The sequence below is a fragment of the Dipodomys merriami genome, unplaced genomic scaffold (genome assembly GCF_024711535.1).
Source record: "Dipodomys merriami isolate MVZ:Mamm:240054 unplaced genomic scaffold, mDipMer1.0.p SCAF_10, whole genome shotgun sequence".
Classification (NCBI taxonomy): Eukaryota; Metazoa; Chordata; class Mammalia; order Rodentia; family Heteromyidae; genus Dipodomys; species Dipodomys merriami.
Window position 1 is genome coordinate 50,362,491 of NW_027202271.1, and position 19,595 is coordinate 50,382,085.

Below are 19,595 nucleotides of genomic sequence, written 5' to 3' on the forward strand. Positions count from 1 at the left end.
AATTACTTAGCAGGCTGAGAGCTGAGGATCATAGTTCAAAGCCAGCCTGGGCAAGACAGTTCATGAGACTCTTATTTTTGATTAACCACCAAAAAAAATTTCCAGAAGTGGACCTGTGGCTCAGGTGGCAGAGTAACTAGCCTTGAGCACAAAAGCTCAGGGACAGTGCCCAGGCCCTGAGTTCAAGCCCCAGGACTGGCACCAAAAGTTTTTAAATTCTGTGCATTAAAGTTGAAGGAGGAGAGGGAAGATACTTGCAATGTATATGCTTATAATAGTTAAAAGTATTGAATATGTAAAGAATAACTGCACGTGGCTTAAAAAGCCAAACAAAACTCATAAAATGGGAAAAGAATTTAAAGAAGCAAAACTAAAGTGTATAAAATTCCTTCTTTTTTTTTAAATTGTGAAAATACTGTACAGAGGGGTTACAATTACCTGGGCAAGATAATAAGTACATTTTAAAATTCCTTCTTTAAAAAAGAAAAGAACTTAAAGAGGCAAATCACTGAAAAGGAAAAGAAGCCATGATGACTACATTTTATCCAATAAGAAGGAGGTAAAAAGAAGCAGAAAACATGCTCTATGACTGGTAATTCATGCACATAAATTCTGCACGTATTCCTGAGCGACATGTGGTTGCAAGGAAAACTGAGAAAGTCTTTAACTTTTATGTCTGCATACATAGTTAAAAGCCACTCTCTAGGTGAAAAGTTGAGAAGGGATCCCAGAGAACCATTTTGGATCTCTGTTTAGAAGGCAAAAATAATTTTTCAGCATCTGGTATGAGATTATTCTCAAGGAAGAAAGGGCTTTTATTTAAGAAAATATCTTTACAGATTGGGTGTAAAAATATAAGTAGTAAGGCAATGACTAAAAAGATAAGATAGATGATTGGGAAAACAACAACAACAAAAGAAAAATTAAGATAGAATAGAAGAGTTTTGATATTTATCTGCATCTGCCAATGAAGCAATTTGGGGTTTTGTTTTGTCTTGTTTTCCTACAAAGAGGAGAGCTGGAAGACTGTCTAATTCCTTGACCCAAGCCTGGACTCCCCAAGTTTATATTAATTCCATCACACAGAGAAAGGCCCTGTGAGCTTGAGTTTGTATGAATCTGGTAGAAGTAAAAAGGGAATTGGAGTCTTCTGTGTGAGCAAACATTGACAGGAAAAGTACTCGAGAAAGTGTGATTGGCCTTCTATAGCCACTGCCTGTATGACTGTGGATCTGATCAACCATAGGATAAAAGCAAAGCAAAACAATGTGTGCTGGGTAGACACAGACATTTTTCGTGTTATTATAGGCTATAACAACTATTTACACAGCATTTATATAGGATCAGGCACTATAACCTAGTAATATAGAGATGATTTAAGTATACAAGAGGTCATATGCAAATACTCTGTGTGTGTGTGTGTGTGTGTGTGTGTGTGTGTATGTGTGTGTGTGTGTGTGTGTGTGTGTGTGTGTGTATACTGTGACTGGGACTTTAATTCTGTCTTTTAAAAAATTGTCTCTGTCTCTTTTTTTTCTTTTTCTCTTTTTTATTTTTGTGTGCTGGTAGTAGGTCTTAAACTCAGGACTTTATGCTCTTACGTGGCCTTTTGTTCACTCAAGGCTGACACTCTACCACTTGAGCTACACTTTCACTTATGGTTTTTTTTGGTTGTTAATTGAAAATAAGAGCCTCCTGGACTTTCCTGCCTGGCTGGCCTTGAACCTCAATCTTTGGATCTCAGCCTCCAGAATAGGTAGGATTACAGGCATGGGCAATCAGTACCTAGCATCACTTAGCCTTTCTTTCTTTCTTTCTTTCTTTTTTTGGGTCCGGTCGTGGGGCCTGAACTCTGGGCCTGGGCGCTGTCCTCTGGGCCTGGGCGCTGTCCCTCAGCTCTTCAGCTCAAGGCGAGCGCTCTACCACTTGAGCCACAGCACCACTTCCGGCTTTTTTCATTTTGCTTATGTGGTGCTGAGGAATCAAACCTAGGGCCTCAGACATGCAAGGCAAGCGCTCTACCACTGAGCCACCTTCCCAGCCCCAACTTAGCCTTTCTATATAGGGATTTGAACTACTTTCAGATTTTGGTATCTGCAAGGATCCTGGAACCAATCCTCTGATGACTATTCAGAACTACACTTACGTTTAAACTGACTTATTGCTTGTGAACCCAACTATTGTTTTTGCTTTTTGAATCAGGGTCTACCTATAGAGCCTAAGAGGACCTTGAATTCACTGTGTAGCCCAGACTGGCTTCAAACTTGTGATCCTCCTGCCTCAGCCTCTCAAATGCTAGGATTACAGGCCTGCAACATCATGACTAACAGGGGACCCAGGTTTAGAGAGCTATTTCCCAAGAGTCTCCTGGGTTTCCATAGAGGATGGATTTTTGGTAGGCTGCCTCCCTCCTCTTCCAGCTATGCCTCAGTCCTAGAAAGAATATGGCTCAGGCTCTGGCTATGGGCTTTGCTAAGCTCAGGTCCTGAGGGGACCATTCCCCACTCACCTACAAGAAAGAACCACACTGAGTCCACACCAGGACAAGAAACCTAATTATTTGTATGTTAGTGAAAGTGTTTGAGACTTTTGGTAAAAACTGTCATGAAAAATGGAGTTTCTCAAATGATAACATGGCTTGAAAGATCTCTAAAATTTGACAGGACATTTAAATGCCATTGTTTTGTGGCTTAAGGTAACAAAAATTATGTTTACTAGTATTCTAAAAGTTGCTTGATTCTCAAGTGGATTTAGTACATGATGTTCATTCATTCCCTCATTCATTCAGTCACTCATTCGCTATGATGGATGCCATAGGTGATAACAGGATGTATTGGATATGTCCCTGCCTTCATGTAGCTTTTCATTAATTGGTTTATTCATGGATCCAACAAGTACTTATGCAGTGCCTACTGTGTATGTGTCACTGAGTTAAGACTAGGAGATAAATGAAGGATGAAATGTGCTCTGGCTCTCACAGCATTTACCATGCTGGAGGCAGACATGGAGATAAACTGTTACTAGACAGTGTGATGCATGTTACAGGACAGAAAGCCTTAATGTGTTGTGCTTGTTGAGGGCAAATACACAACATTTAAAGCTATTAGAGTCATTTGTGGTATCTTCTAGATTAAAAAAAAATGACTACACCCGCGAGAGTCCTTCTGGTTTTCAAAGCATCTGTGATTTCTCTGGTATTGTTTATAAAACAGAGCCTGAGAAAATCTTTCCTGCTAACAAGCCAGAATTTAGTTTATAATGAGACAAGAAGGATCCTGACCAGGGGGGTGGGAGCGGTGATGGAACATGGCCGAGAATCTTGACAGTTGAAAATTCATTTAAAATTTGAGGTTTTAGAAATGTTCATTTATTTCCCATGGAAACTGAGCTCAGAGACTGAGTATTCATGAACAGAATGCTTTGTTGTATATTTACTTGTTTAAATAGAAGTAGTGACTATACACACTTCTTGTGTGCCAGTTAGGGCTCTGTGCTTTATAGACAATAGCTTATTTAATCCTCATAAAGAAATGAGACTGAGGCCAGTAGGCATAATTTATTGTTTGTGCTGCTAGTTAGGCAGACCTGAGATTGGGGCTTAGTCTCTGTGCCACAGTGGACTCAGATTTCATCATTTTTTGGGAGGTGGGGAGTTGGTCATGGTGCTTGAACTCTGGGCCTGGGCACTGTCCCTCAGCTCTTCAGCTCAAGGCAAGCGCTCTACCACTTGAGCCATAGCACCACTTCCAGTTTTCTGGGGGTTACTTGGAGATATGAGTCTCATGGGGATTTTCCTGCCCGGGTTGGCTTTGTACATGATCCTCAGATTTCAGCCTCCTGTGTAGCTAGGTTTACAGGCATGAGCCACTGGCACCCAGCAGATTTCATCTTTTGTTTTTGTTTTTGTTTTTTACTAGTTGTTCATCATCTATGTTTGTTCTCTCCGGATGACTTTCAAAGACACATAGTAAAATGCACTTTAGTAACCATGTAATAGAAAAGCAGCTATAATAAAAGAAAATCAAAAGCCCTATAAAGGATGGGCACTGGTAGTTCATACCTCTATTACTGGCTACGCAGGAGGCTGAGATCTGAGGATTGTGGTTTAAAGCCAACTCTGGTACAAAAACAAATCAAAAGTTCCTTTTTTCTGCTATTGTTCAGGATCTCTTTGATTTTCATAATCTCTTTTTCCATTTTCTTTTATACCCTAGGAGAAAAATGAATACAGTTCTGATCATACCTTTAGAATTCTATGTGATTGCTGTAGACACATTTATGTGTTTTCTTATGTACATATTAGTTTCATTTTTTTCAATATTTTACACTCAGGAATTGAGTCTAGGGAAGTCCACTGTGTTGACAGATGCTATAAGAATAATATTTTAACAAGTAAGAATAAAGAAAAGCCTATGGTTAGTTGTATTTGCTCATTTGCTATGGATTTACCAAAAAGTTATTAACAAAATGATTGATGCTGATGTTTAAAATCAATTAAAATTTTTAATAAGCCAAATACTTAATATTCAGAGATAGTAACAATAAAATGGGAAAGATGAGGAAATACTTCCAGGAAGAAAATTAAATGAGGAGACACAGACAAAATGAAAGCCTAGTAATTAAAATCCAATGAGTAATGATCTAGCTTCCTTAATAAAGTAGTGCCAGGCACTGCTGTGATGATAATCTGATTCACTTTGATAAAATGTGGTAGCTCGGAAGGAAATAAGATTTGATAAAATAACAAGGCATTCACTGTTTTCAGCTTTATCCATGCTATCTGATTCTGAAACCTGATATGAGGTACACTCCCTTTCCTTAGCCTAGAACAGCAAAGAATGGTCTGGCTGGACAACAGTGTGTGTGCGTCACCATTATTCTCCAGTGACACGTGTTTCTCCGTAGCATCACCTTGTCTTACCTCCTCTCAATATGATGCCTGATGGTGACTCGTCATTATGCAAGTATGGATTTATTTCTGAAATGGAAATCAGTGTAGACATTCAGCAATATCCTGCTACTGTTTTGCCTGTTGTCCTAGTCTGGCCTGTGCACTCCCAGCAAGGAGACAAAGGTGGGACTACTGGGCTGGCCATGGAAGAAAGTCACTTGATTTGCTAGAAGCAGAGCTCTCACCGGTTGAATAGATCAAGAAGGAAGATTTCACCCACAACTGTGAAAGCACCCTCCCCCACTCCTACCCCGCAACATTTAAGGGTACACGGGAAGCTGATTTAAATCTCCCTCCAGAAACTCAAGACTGGAGAAAAGAAATCCTATGTTCTATTCTGTCAGCTGGTGAGAAAATAAACCTTGATCCTTATTAACACTCTGCTTCAGATCTTAAAGGTCAAAGCATTGTCAACTAGAGATGCCACACATACTATCTCTCATTGGACTGCCCACTGTCCCAGAATGCATTGGTCCCTGGGGCTCAGTGGGTTCCAACTCTTTGGCAAAACCTGGAATTTCTAGGGCCAAAGACTAAACTCTAGAAGCCCCTTGTAGGTGTCCCCTTACAGTCCTTCCTGCTGCCCAAAGCAGAGTGACACTTGTCTCCTCATTTGTTGTAAGGTAACTTGATAATGAGCCATGAAAACAAGATGGCACCAGTTAAACCCAATACACTTTCCACCACATGGCCAAGATGGCACTGGCTAGACCCAGCCTCCCCATTTCACACTAACCTTGTTCCTTCCAATCTTAGAGAAATCTTCCCACAACAGCACTACTAGATAAATCCAAAGGCAGGACACTAGGAATTCAGGGACACACACATTCATAAACACAGGCAGCAATTTCTTTTCTTTTCTTTTCTTTTTTTTTGTTGGTTGTGGGGCCTGAACTCTGGGCCTGGGCACTGTCCCCCAGCTCTTCAGCTGACCAGCACTCTACCACTTGAGCCTCAGCTCCACTTCCGGCTTTTTCTGCTTATGTGGTGCTGAGGAATCGAACCCAGGGTCTCATGCATGCAAGGCAAGCACTCTACCACTGAGCCACCTTCCCAGCTCTATAGTCAGCAATTTGTAAAAAACATTGATACTACAAAAAGCATTGATCAAAAGGGACATCTAAGTTTAATTGGACTTCCTGTTACTGACTTTTTGTTTTTGTTGGTTGTTGTTGGTACGAGGTCTTGAACTTAGGGATTGTTGCTTTTGCTTAGCTTTTTCACTAGGCTGGCTCTCTACCACTTGGGCCAAACCCCCATATCCAGAGTTTTGCTGGTTCACTGAAGATAAAAATTTTATGGATTTGTCTTCCTGGGCAGGCTTTGAACTTAGATCCTCAGATCTCAGCCTTCAGAGTAGCTGGATTACAGTCATGAGCTATCAGCCCGAGCTTATACATAAACTGTTGATAAGATACTTGGAATTATTTTCTTAGATCAAAGACACCTTCAGGGACCATCTCAAGCAACTGTTTAAATCACTTTGGAATTTGTGGATAATAGACACTGTATTTTTTATACCAAAAGACAACAGCTGCTACTTATTGGGAATTTACCACACAACAAGCCCTGCCCTAAATGTTGTACATAAAGAATCTCTTTAAATCCTTAGGACAACTTTTGGAAGTTGCTACTGTTTCTTTATTTGAAACAAATTTGTGCTATATAGCTCAGGCTAGCCTTGAATTCATAATCCTTTTTCTTGAGTGCTGGGATTACTGGTGTGCACAACCATGCCCAAGAGGCCTAGTGTTTTTATTTGTTTATTTTATGTATTTATTTATTTTGACAGTCCTGGGGCTTGAACTCTGGCCCTGGGTACTGGCCCTGAGTTTTCTTTTGCTCAATGCTAGCGCTCTATCACTACAGCCACAGTGCCAAGTATGGCTTTTTCTGTGTATGTGGTACTGAGGACTCAAACCCAGGGCTTCATGCATGCTAGGCAAGCACTCTAACACTAAGCCACATTCCCAGCCTGAAGGCTAGTATTTTTTTCCACTGCTTAAGATGAAGACACAAATACAGAAAAGGTGAATACAGAAAAGGTGATCAACTTGCCTTACTCAATGGGAATTTGAAAGTGGCTAATCAAGAGCCCCAGAGTCTGTTCTTTTGGTGTTTGACAACTTTATATATTTTTTTCAGATAAAGATTTTCTCCAAATCACACTGAAATTGCTCATGCTGCAGTTGAAGCCTTTCCCTTCTTTGTCTCCTTTGTGGCAGTGGAGAACAGATGGCTGCCATTGCGCTGACAATGAATGGTGAGACAGTTACCAAGTAGGGGACAGTAATTGTCCTCCTTCAGAACCAACAATCCTAGCCCCTTCAGCCATTTTCCCATGGCCCTATTTTCTGCCAACCCTTCAATTACTTCTTTGTTTCTAGCCCAGTTCCTTGGGGGAGAACTCTACAACTTCCTAACTCCTTATCAGCACTGGATGTGGGGAAAGGATAAAGTTTGATCATTTCTAGTTTATATTCCTCTGCTCTTGCTTGAGATGGGGATACTGGATTGACTCCTAATCAGCACCAATCCTCAGCTATTCTCCTCCACTCCTCCATTCCCAGAGCTCAGCTTTTGTGTGTCTATCCACATGACTCAGGGCACAATTATTCAGAGTATACAAGCCTCCAGTAACCTTCACCCTATTTGCTCACATTTGCCATAGCCTTCTAAACTCTTCCTTTCCCTCAGGAGGCCTTGCCTCCACTTACCAAATATCCTTAAAGTTCCCCCCGCCACTTTTTTTTTGGTGCCAATCCCAGAGCTTGAAATTAGTGCCTGGGTAATATCTCCAAGCTTCTCTTTCTCAAGGCTAGCTCTCTACCACTTAAGCCAGAGCTCCACTTCTGGCTTTTTTTCTGGGCAGTGGGGGGAGGGGGAGGTTGGAAGGTGAAGTTTATTAGAGATAAGAGTCTCACATACTTTCCTGCCTGGGCTGGCTTTGAACCACGATCCTCAGATCTCAACCTCCTGAGTAGCTAGCATTACAGGTATGAGCCACAGGTACCCAGCATAGCAGCCTCATGTTTAATGTCTTGGTTAAAATGCTCAATAATAATCTCTACTGACTGAGCTGGTGTGTGTGTGTGTGTGTGTGTGTGTGTGTGTGTGTGTGTGTGTGTGTGTGTGTGTTGGGGGGAAGTTATACTCTCATTCCCAAGTGACCAGCTATATACACATTTTTGCTCTTTTTCTTTTCTTGCTTCCTACCTCAATTTTTTCTATACATATTCCTAATATTATGAATTTGTGATACGATTTGTAAGATAGGCAATAAATATACTTGGAATACAATTCAAAAGGTAGAACAGGCATGCACAACAAATACTTTTCTTGATACTTTGTCCCCCCAGAGGCAGACAACTATTGTTACCCCTTTCTTACAAAACATTCCACACATATCTATTCCATACATATTCTAAAAACAAACCCAGTTTATTTTTTGTACACATACATATTCCCTTTGTGGGTGATACATATGTAACGTGATTTTATGCACATTATATGTGTGTTACCCATAAATTGGATAACAACTGCACACATTAAAATGTTCTATTAGTAGTATACCTTTATGTATTCTATTATGAATTTATAATGAGCTTCTCCACCTTCTTTTTTTTTTGGGGGGGGGGTCCGGCCGTGGGGCCTGAGCGCTCGGCCTGGGTGCTGTCCCAAAGCTCTTCAGCTCAAGGCTAGCACTCTACCACTTGAGCCACAGCGCCACTTCTGGCTTTTTTTTCTTTTTGCTTATGTGCTGCTGAGGAATTGAACTCAGGGCCTCAGGCATGCAAGGCAAGCGCTCTACCACTGAGCTACCTTCCCAGCTCTTCTCCCCCTCCTTTAGGCCTATATAATATTCTACTCTGTGGTTTAACTCTAGCCCTTTTTTCTCTCATTTATCCCTACAAAGGCACATTTGAGTTTAATCACACTACCTGATAGACTTGTAACTCCATCCCTTACTAGCTCTGTGACTTTGGGCAACTTTGTGTCTCAGGTTTCTCAGCTTAAAATGAGAATTCCAATAGGTCTCCACTCTGGGTTGTCTTGAGGATTAGATATGGTAATGTCCAGAGCTGACATCAGTGTCTGGCATGTAGTAAGGTCCAATGAACATGAGCTATTGATTGGGAAGTTTCCCAAGGTTTGCTATTCCACTCTATTGCCCTGGGTAACCTTGAACATAGGATTGATATCTAAATATTTAACAGCTATTACAGCTTGGGTACTGAACAATTCTGGCCACAGAGTGCTGAAGGATAGATCCAGAGGCCCCTGGAAATGTTGGGCATTTCCTTCTGCGCTGCTGGGTTATGAACAAGTGTAGTGATTCTTGGCAAAGGACTGGTTGGTAAGGCAACAGTGGAGTATGGCCTGGGCTCAGGGCAGTGGTGTTGACTAATAAAGAAGCATTCCAATAGTTTAATAACAGTTGTGGAACCTGCCATCATTTTATACCCATCTGCCAGTATCTTTTAGGATAAGTTCCTAGAAGTGGACTTACTAGGTCAGAGGTGGATACTTGCAATGGTCTTCCTTAGAAGCTGAGTGAATTCATACTCACATTAACAGTATAGCAACAAGCTGGTTTCTTCACTCTTACCAGCTTAATTTGTGAGTAAATTTGAATTTGTTCATCCGATCAGGTAAAAATAAAACCTCATTGCAGTGTTAACTTGCACTTCTCATTATAATTGGCTTTAGATATCTTTCAATGTATCTAACAGCAATACTGATTTTTTTTTTTGAACTCTGAGCCTGGGCTCTGTCCCTCAGCTCTTCAGCTCAAGGCGAGTACTCTACCACTTGAGTTACAGTATCACTTTCAGTTTTCTGGTGGTTTATTGGAGAAAAGAGTTTTACGGACTTTCCTGCCCAGGCTAGCTTTGAACTGCGATCCTCAGATCTCAGCCTCCTGAGTAGCTAGGATTACAGGCGTGAGCCACAGGTGCCCGGTTGCAATACTGATTTTTTTGTCTTTTAAAATTATTGTGCCTTTTGTGATTGAATGTCTTTTTATATATTTGGCAAGCATTTTAATGTACTGTTCTGTCTACTGTCTTCATGTACTTTCCTCATTTTTTTCCTTGTTGGTCTATTATTGAATTGCAGGAGATCTTTATATGTCATACACCACTCAGTCTTTTACTTGAGAGTTGCCAGCAGAATTGGTGCTATTCTGGATCTAGGGATACGGAGAACAAGACATCACCACCACCACCTCTGAGGAGCTTACAGGCCAGTAAAGGAGACAGATAAGGAAATGAATGGTTTTGAGAAAGAGTTAAAATGCTTTGAGAGGAGTTTGGAGTGTGCTTTGAGAGCCAGAGGGGAGACAGCATCTCTGTGGCCTCTGTCTGTCTGAAGAGGAAATTCTACAAAAGACGTTCAAAGCCTTTGAGCTGTACATGCTTAATATTAATAATGCTTTATCTTCCTGAATAGACTAACTGGTTCTTCTGTCTCAGAATCATTTCTTTTCTTTTCTTTTTGTCGGTTGTGGGGCTTGAACTCTGGGCCTGGGCACTCTCTTTCAGCTCTTCAGCTCAAGGCAAGCGCTCTACCTCTTGAGCCACAGCACCACTTCCAGTTTTCTAGTGTTTTTATTGGAGATCAGAGTTTCTTGGACTTTTCTGCCTGGGCTTGTTTTGCACCATGATCCTCAGATCTCAGCCTCCTGAGTAGCTAGGATTACAGGCGTAAGCCACCTATGCCTGGAAATTTCAGAATCATTTCTAAGGACCCAAGTATCATGATCTTTATTACATCTGACTCTGCTCCATTGCCAGGACCCCAAAACACAAAAGTCTCTTGGGCTCTGATCCAATGAACTTTTGACTAAGGAGTAGTATAAATATATCATTGCTACCACTGGAGGCTCTAAACCCACACCTTTCTCTTTTATTTTGCTTTATTTCTCTTGAAGAGAAATAGATTTTTTATTGGACCATCAGCTACATCTCCTAAATAGAGGATTTCCCAATACAAAATATAGAACCTTGGTGTATTAAATACAGGTTAGATACAATATGGCCCTTAAGCCCAACAGTGACCTTCCTCTTTCTGTTATGTCTTTTGTTGAGAACTTGCTATGAATATTTTGCATCCACATCACCCATATAGCAACACATGGTATTAAGTGGATCATCCTATTTTGTACATGATCTGAATAAAGCGTGGACTATCTACTCCAGCTGGGCCTTGAACAATGGAGCACAAGCCTTGGACAGAACAAAAGTTCTGAACAGCCAGAGTGGCTTATGTGTGGTATTAGTGCACAGCTGATTTTTTTTTGAAATGATGGATATCATAAACCTCAAAGCATCTAATGCCCAACCCACCAAGACTGGGAGTTATTGCTTCATCTTTTGGCATTGCCCAACAAAGGAATTCCAGTGTTCTTTCAGGAAGTCTTTGTTTTCTGAACGAACACATGGGACTGGTTGCATAATTTATGGGTCTCAATGTGAAATGAAAATGTGGGATCTCATTAAAAAAATTAAGGATTTCATAATGAAGATTGTAGCTAGTATGATACAAAGTCAGATCTGTAACCATAAACATAATATAGATTATTTGCTACATCCTGAAATGTACAACATCTGCTCTTAGAGAGCCGTGGCTTGTGTTACAAATAGTTGTAATAGCTAATCTTGTGTAACTTCAGTGACATTTCAAAGAACATTTCAATCAGCACTACTCTGTACCAGTGAAGGCAGATGGCATACATGCCTGTTCTCTGATACATTCTTCTCTGGCTTCCCTCCCTTCCAAATGATACCCAGAATCCAAGTCTCTTGGGCTCTGACCCAATGAACTTTTGACTAACCAGCAATTTCCAAACTTCCAAAACTGTGACATTGGTGTTCCACTGGGAGCCAGTTTTTATCAACACCCACATATAAATTAATCAAACCCTCCATTAATTGATATTTACTTTTCTACATGCAACATTTGTAGCACAGTAGACAGAGTAGCTGATGCTATGCTTTCATATACTATTTAACTTTGAAAAGAACAGACACCAGTTAAGACTTTCCATATTAATTACTGGGAGGCAGAGGCAAGAGGACAGACAATTTTCACCCCAGCTTGGGCTCCATAGCTAGAACCTGTCTCGAAGAACTCTATCCTCCAGATGAACAAACAAACATAAACCTCAAACTGCAGAGCCAAACAAAAAAGCTTTGGACATACAAGCTGTGATAAAATTTCAATGTGATCTTCATTCATCAGTGGAAGTATCTTTTCACAATGTAGATCCAGGGACTTTAGCATGGTCCTTAAAACAGCTGATGGTGGAGTGATGGCAGGGCTTCCTAATGGCTTATCCACCCTAGAAGATCTTATATCTGATAGTGCCTGTGAGGTGCTATACTTTGGTGAATTTTGGCATATATGTTCATGTAATACTGTGTGCCTATTCACATAGGAACACATGACACATGTATTTTTGCTATCTTTTTTTAGATCAAATGATATTGATGTGATAAAGGTCACATGATCAGACCAGAGACTGAACCCAGGCCCCTAACTCTGATATCTGTGCTTTAGTATCATTCTTACTAAGTTATCTGTAGGTCTTGGAATTTTTTTCTGCTTTTAGAGAATATAATCCTTGAGGGTTATAATGTCTAATAAGAAAAATAATTATTCAAAGCTGAAGACCCCAATCCCTTTCCAATAGACTAATTCAGGGTTGGGACAGATCCACTCTCAGCCAGGCCTGAGCCAATGGGGAAAGAGGTTAGCTCCTGTCTCCAGGCCTTATATCCTCCCTTTCCTTTGTGCATTTTACCATTCCCTTTGTGGCCCCCTCCTGTGTTACTGATGGCCCTGCCATCCTCTCACTGTCCTGACCCAGGCTTCTCTTCTTTTTTCTTTTATTTATTTATTTTGTGAACACACTGTACAGAGGGGTTACAATTACATAGGCAGGATAATACGTACATTTCTTATCAAGCATTGCAGCCTCCTCCTTTGTTTACCCTTCACATCCCTTCCCAGCCTGTCCCCGCCCCCCACCCAATTCTCCACTACCCCCCCCACCCCCCCACCCCCCACCCCCCGCACCAAAGTTGTAAAGTTCGTTTTCGACATGACAACTTGTACTTCTCATTATTGCAATGGGTCCACCTGTATCCTTAAACGACTTGTTTTTCCCCATCTCCTCTACAAGTTATACTGACATCAAATATAGTGAAAGCAGGGGTTATACTGTGGGGGAGGGACATACAAAGCAACAAAGAGATAATCTTATAAATGCGTTAGAAACAAATGCATGAAAGAAAAAAACATTTAAATACATATATATCTAAGGGTTCATTTTCCTAACATCACATTATCTGACCTTTTCTGCTTGACTCATACATATACTAGATATTGCAAATAAGGGAAACCATGGGACCTATGTTTCTTTGGGCCTGGCTTACTTCACTTAATATAATTTTTTCCAAGTTTCTCCATTTCCTAACAAATGGGGCAATGTCATTCTTTCTGATGGAGGCATAGAATTCCATTGTGTATATATACCACATTTTCTTCATCCATTCATCTACTGAGGGGCAACTTTTGGGCATTTACCCAAATGTTTACAAACAAGACCACACTAAAGCTCCCAGCACAACTATGTTTATTGCAGCATTATTTACCATAGGCTTCTCTTCTTCTGGAACCTAAATATTGCTATTCAAAGCTTACCTGCTCTGTTGCTCATTCATTTCAGGCTTTTTCATAGTTTCTGACCTTTGGTGATCTGCTATATTAGGATGTAGGGGAAGGAGATTTTCAATTAAAAAGTCTCCTAAGAGATAAAGAGGTCAAAACATTATTTAAAAAACAGTATTTTACATGATTGGAGATTTTCTTCCCTCCCTAGGATGGCTTTTCTGTTGTATCACTAAATTATACTAGAGTTGATCACTAATGATCTGGCAGTGACTACTTGCCTCTCTATTCTATCTAGCAATTAATTAAACCATTCCAGTCCTGAGAAACATTTCACAGAATAAATATTTTGATCTTCCTTTGCATGGGTAGGACAGTGGAGAAAAGTATAGGAGAAGCAGCTATCTTCGCGTTGGAATAAATAAATCTGAATGTAAAGCCCTGCTTTTGTTGTTCCTGTGTGGGTGAAGCCTCATTTTCCTAGTGGAATTGCTGGAGCTAGCTTACCTGTGTTCATGAGTTAATTGGTACATTTTCAGGAACCTCTGAGCCGGTTGTGAACATAGCTTTTTATCATGTATTGAAATTATATAAACTTAACAATTAAAGACATTTTAAGAGCCAAGATCAAATACTAAAAGTCCAACACATCCTAATTATTTTATCATGCTTACATCATCTTTATTCTCATCTAATGGGTCTGTCTGGAAGAAATACTATATAATGGTGAGTCACTCATGTGCTTCTCTTTCCAACCCTGGATTTGGTAACATTATACTGGTACTTTGAAATTTTCCACAGGAAGAGTATTTGCACTATGAAAATGAGCACAATTTACATATAAAGACTTAATCCATTGTAGTTTTGATTATGTAAGGCAAGTAGCAGCCTCTGCTTCTACCTACTAGATAGCATTTCCTCTAACTTGGGATAATTACAATTGTCTTCAGATACTGCCAGATTTCTTATAGGGAGGAACAAATCGTTTCCTTCTATCCACAGAAAGGCACTGGTCTAAGGGATAAAACAATGGAAGTGAACCGATAAATTTTGGCTTATAAATGTTTCTATACAGCCTACATTCTAAAGAGATTTGATTTTTTAAGGGTTATAAAATATGATAGAGAGTATATCTGGTCAAAAACAGCTAAAATATTTACTTTTTTTTTTTTTTTTTTTTTTGGTCAGTCATGGGGCTTAACTCTGGGCCTGGGCGCTGTCCCTTAGCTCTTCAGCTAAAGGCTAGCACTCTACCACTTGAGCCACAGTGCCACTTCCAGTTTTCTGGTAGTTTATTGGAGATAAGAATCTCACAGACTTTCCTGCCTTTCTTCCTCCTCCTCCTCCTCCTCCTCCTCCTCCTCCTCCTCCTCCTCCTCCTCCTCCTCCTCCTCCTCCTCCTCCTCCTCCTCCTCCTTCTTCTCCTCCTCTTCCTCTTCTTTTTTCTTCTTCTCTTTTGTTTCCTAGTCTAAATGACAAAAATTATCTCTCTCTTTCTCTCTCTCTGTCCTTTTCTCTCTTTTAGTTGAAGTCCTAGAGTCTCATTCTTGTTTGGCTTTTTTATTCAGACCTGGTGCTCTACCAGTTGATCCATTTCTCCAGTCCAGTATTTTTCTGGTTAATTGAAGATAAGAGTTTCATGATACCCAGCCAGAAAAATACTAATGCACATTAAATATAAGGTATGTCATGTTTATAGTTGATTCAGCATGAAGAGTACACACAAGAATGGAAAGAGGATTCTCTCAGTGTTTGAAAACTATCTGAAGACGCTGCTTATAACAAGACAAGGAGATATCCAAATGCACTTGGTATTGGAATTAAAAGAGGATTCGGTTTAAAGACAACAATTTGTACATACATTGCATATACAATTTCAGGACAGAGCCAGGCTCTGGTACTTACTGCTTGAGGTTTAGCTATTCAGAATGCTGACATCTGAGAATCAAGGTTTGTAGTTGGCCTGGGTAGAAAGATCCATGAGGCTCTTATTTCCAATTAACTACCAAAAAGTTAGAAATGGAGGTGTAGCTCAAGTGGTAGAGTACCAGCCTTGAGTGAAAAAAACAAGTGAGAGCACAGGCCTGGTGTTCAAACCCCAGTACCACTGCTCATACACACACAAATTCAGGACAGTAACTGTATTGTGGGAGAAGAACTAGGGGACCAAGCAGCAATTCTATTTCAAACCTTAGATGGACTACCACCATAAACTGATTAACAAGTACAGGAATTCAATGAAAATACTCCCAATGGATTCAATTACATGGAATTCAGTTATATGGAATGTATCATAGCTAAATGTGCATGTATTATCAGTTATAAAACAGGTATTATACATATTAACAATTTTTAAGACAAATATGTGTGCATATATTGTCTATTCCCACTTCTCTGAGAGCTGGTTGTTAATCATTTACCAGCATTTACAGTTCTAAACTCCTGTCCTACTCCATTTCTTTGTTCTACCTGAACACAATTTGAAAACACTGCTCTCCTTATTTCATGGGATTCCCCAAGATATATCCTGATTGATTGATGAACTATATAGTAGGAGGAGAAAACAGATTCTGAAATTTTTGAAAAGGCATTTATGACATGTGTTTCATATATACCACCAAAGATCCAAATGATAGCCAGGTGCCATGGCTATGCCTTTAATCATAGCTACTCAAGAGGCTGAGATCTAAGGATTACAGTTCAAAGCCAGCCCAGGTAGGAAAGTCTGTGAGATTCATCTCTGATTAACCACCAAAAAGGCTGAAAGTGGAGCTGTGGTTCAAGTGGTAGAGTACTACTAGTCTTGAGCAAAAGAGTACAGGGACAGCACCCTGAGTTCAGATGCTGAACACCTGAACACACACACACACACACACACACACACACACACACACACACACACACACACACACACACACAGAGCCATGCCACTTTGGAAAGTTGTTTGTTTCTAAGCTTCTTCACTGACTTAACAAATAGTGATGCAATACTTCTGGCAGAGACTCTATGTTAAGCCAAGGAATAATGCCAAGGTAAATCTGCTGCTACCATGCCTGTCTTCTGGAAATTTTGCTCTTGTAAATGTGACAAGTAGAAACTATAAAATATAAGGTTGGGAAATTCAGGAACAGTAAGAAGACAGCAAAGATCAAGGGAGTTGCATGGACAGAGTAAGGATGGACAAGGAATAGGCTGTTTACAGGAAGACCTTGAGATTTTTTTTCTGCACCTCTTTCAGAAGATGTATGTATGTGAAAGGAAAGTAACTGAAAGACCACCTGCTAGGAAAAACTTGGCTAGAAGAATGGAGGCAATGTTAGGTGCCAGTGGCTCACACCTGTAATCTTAGCTACTTAGGAGGCTGTGATCTGAGGATCCCAGTTCAAAGCCAGCCTGGGCAGAAAAGTTCTCATGAGACTCTAATCTCCAATTAACCACTCAAAACCTGGAAGTGGCACTGTGGCTCAAGTAGTAGAGCTCTAGCCTTAAGCACAAAGAGGCTCAGGAATAGCACCAAGGCTCTGAGTTCAAGTCCCGCAACTGATAGAAACAAAAGAATGGAGACTGGAAACCTTGGTACAGGATCCTTGGCATCTTTAAGACACAGGATGTGAGAAAATTCTAGAAAGATAGATTAAAGGCTAGATGGTTGAGAATGGAAATGTTCCTAAATATCTGTTATTTTATTTTTAGGTAATGAGAACCCCATCAGGGAGATTGATTAGGAGAATACTTAGCAACATGATGAGTGTATAATAGGAAGAAAGTGTAATTTAACGAATAAAAATTAATAATGCTCCAAATTCATTGAGTGCTTCTGGTATACCAGACACTTCATTTTTCTATCGTGTGTGTGTGTGTGTGTGTGTGTGTGTGTGTGCATGTATGTGTGTGTGTGTGTGTGTGTGTGTGTGTGTGTGTGTGTACTGAGGTTTTAAGTCAGGGCCTCACACCTGTTAAACAGTTCATTGACCAATTACACCATGACTCCAGCCTCTTTTTGTGTTGGTTGTTTTTAAGCTAAGGTCTCAATATTATTGCTTCCCTTTGTCACTGGGATAAGAGGTATATGCCACCAAGCTCAGCCATTGGTAGAGATGGAGTCTTGTGAACTTTCCTTGAGCCACCATGCCCAACTTGCTGGGTACTTTTCCTAAACATCCAAACTATATATTGTACTAATAGTCATCACAGTCCGTGAGATCGTTTTTCCATGTCTATCCATTGTAAAGATTAGGAAACCAGGACTCATAGAAGGCATGAGTCTCAGGCAAAAGTTGTGAGTAATGAGCAGGCATCTGATCATCCTTTATGCTGCTATGCAATTAGCAAACAGAAAAATAGAAAAGGAAAAAACAAAAACACAAATCAATGGACTCCTTGGGGCCAATGTGATTCTTCTGAAAGGAAGCTGTGGTGGACCCAGGACAGCAGAGGGATGGAGCGGGTTGGAAATAAGCTATTCTAAAGAATGTCACAAATCTGCAGCCGGATCTGTTTGTTATTGCTTGATATGGGAGACCGGGGGTGGGAAGGGCTGAGAACGTCTGTAGAGTGTCTGTAGAAAGTCTGTAGCTTCTGTTGCTGGAATGTGATAGGAAAAGCATTTGGAAAGGGAGAAGAAAGATGTCAGAAATCTGGATACCCAGGAGCCCACAGAACAGCCAGGAGGAGTGTTTTGAAGAGGTGAAGTGCACAGTTCATGAGCCCGGTCACATTCCCTCTTTGGGGGCCCTGTGGGTTTGTCCTGGGAATCTGAAGGCTCTCCGGAGCTTCCTTTCTGTGTTTATATCATTTAGCAGGGAAGGCTTGTTAATGACTAATCTCTGTACATGAGGCACTGAGCCAAGGGAAAGATGCTACAGCTCCAGCCAGAAGGCCACTTGTGATTACCCACAGGCTTCACTAGATCTCTCTGCTCCTCTCACCCCACTGACTCATCAACTCACCCCAATGTCAAATTGAGGAAAACTGTAGGGATTTGGAGAAGACTCGATTCAGAATCCTCTCAGGATCCTGGACGTTCTTCTCTGACCCCAAACCATCTTCGTAAGTATCTTATGCCTCTAGGAGGGGAACAAAGAAATTGTCTTTTAAAGTTTTTTCTTTGACATCTGTAATTTTTGCCAGTGAATGGATTCTAGAGCTAATGGAGTTTGAAGTAAAATCCTGAAAACTTTTTAAAAAAGAAAAGAAAAACTGAACAATTCTAAAACTGAATTTCAGAAATGTTCTGGTGCTGATCTGATAGGTAATTTGTTTGGCCTGTGCAGTGTGCAATCTTCTGGCCACTTTTCCAAATCTTTATGTGAGTTTGGGAATAATGTTAATATGGGGATGGTCAGGGATGTGGAACGGGACACTGAAACTATACTGAATTGGCATAAAAATATTCTCCAGGAGAAGAGTAGCCTGAAAAACATAGGTTCTCCTTTGCTCATAATTAAAGAGAATTAGTGTAAAGAGTGGTGGTAATCTGAAGCTGTGGGGAGGGGAGAGGAGGGAAGGCTGGAGAGAGAGGGCTCAATGGATACTGTTACAGTTAGGTAGGAACAAGAAGTTCTGGTATGCTGTTGCATTTCCATAGATAGAGGGAAGATTTTTGAGCATTTTCACTATAAAGGAATTGTATTTCTTTGAAGAGGTATCTAGTTGAATCGGATTCAAACATTACACAATATATGCATAAAATACCATATGGCACCCCATAAAAATATGTAATCTTTATGCATTGATACATCAATGAAAATTTTTTATGAAAGGTTTTCTCTTTTGACTACTGTTGCAAAGTCTAGCTTTCCAACTATCTAATATTACTATTACATAGAAACAGCTTAAAAAGATAGAAAATGCAAGAAAGAACTTTTTTTAAAAAAGTTCAAGGATTGAATCTATAGATAAGGCAGCTCCTTGTCTGCTTCCTGACACATCATTTCTCTTAATTGGACTTTGTTTAGAGAGGAGGGGCAGG

General features: G+C 40.3%; 1 protein-coding gene across 3 annotated transcripts in view; it reads left to right on the forward strand.

Annotated features, from left to right (window-relative positions):
- Nr1h4 (nuclear receptor subfamily 1 group H member 4) overlaps positions 1 to 19,595 on the forward strand; it is a 97,891-nt gene that overhangs the window by 13,182 nt on the left and 65,114 nt on the right. Inside the window, exon 1 of one of the 3 annotated variants that reach the window (XM_069991049.1) lies at positions 18,456 to 18,673. The exons of 1 other annotated variant lie outside the window; for it this stretch is intronic. The gene's annotated coding sequence lies outside the window, so the exon portion shown is untranslated. Of the gene's footprint in view, positions 1 to 18,455; positions 18,674 to 19,595 lie in introns of those variants that run through there. One more of the 3 variants, XM_069991066.1, reaches the window with a different exon arrangement.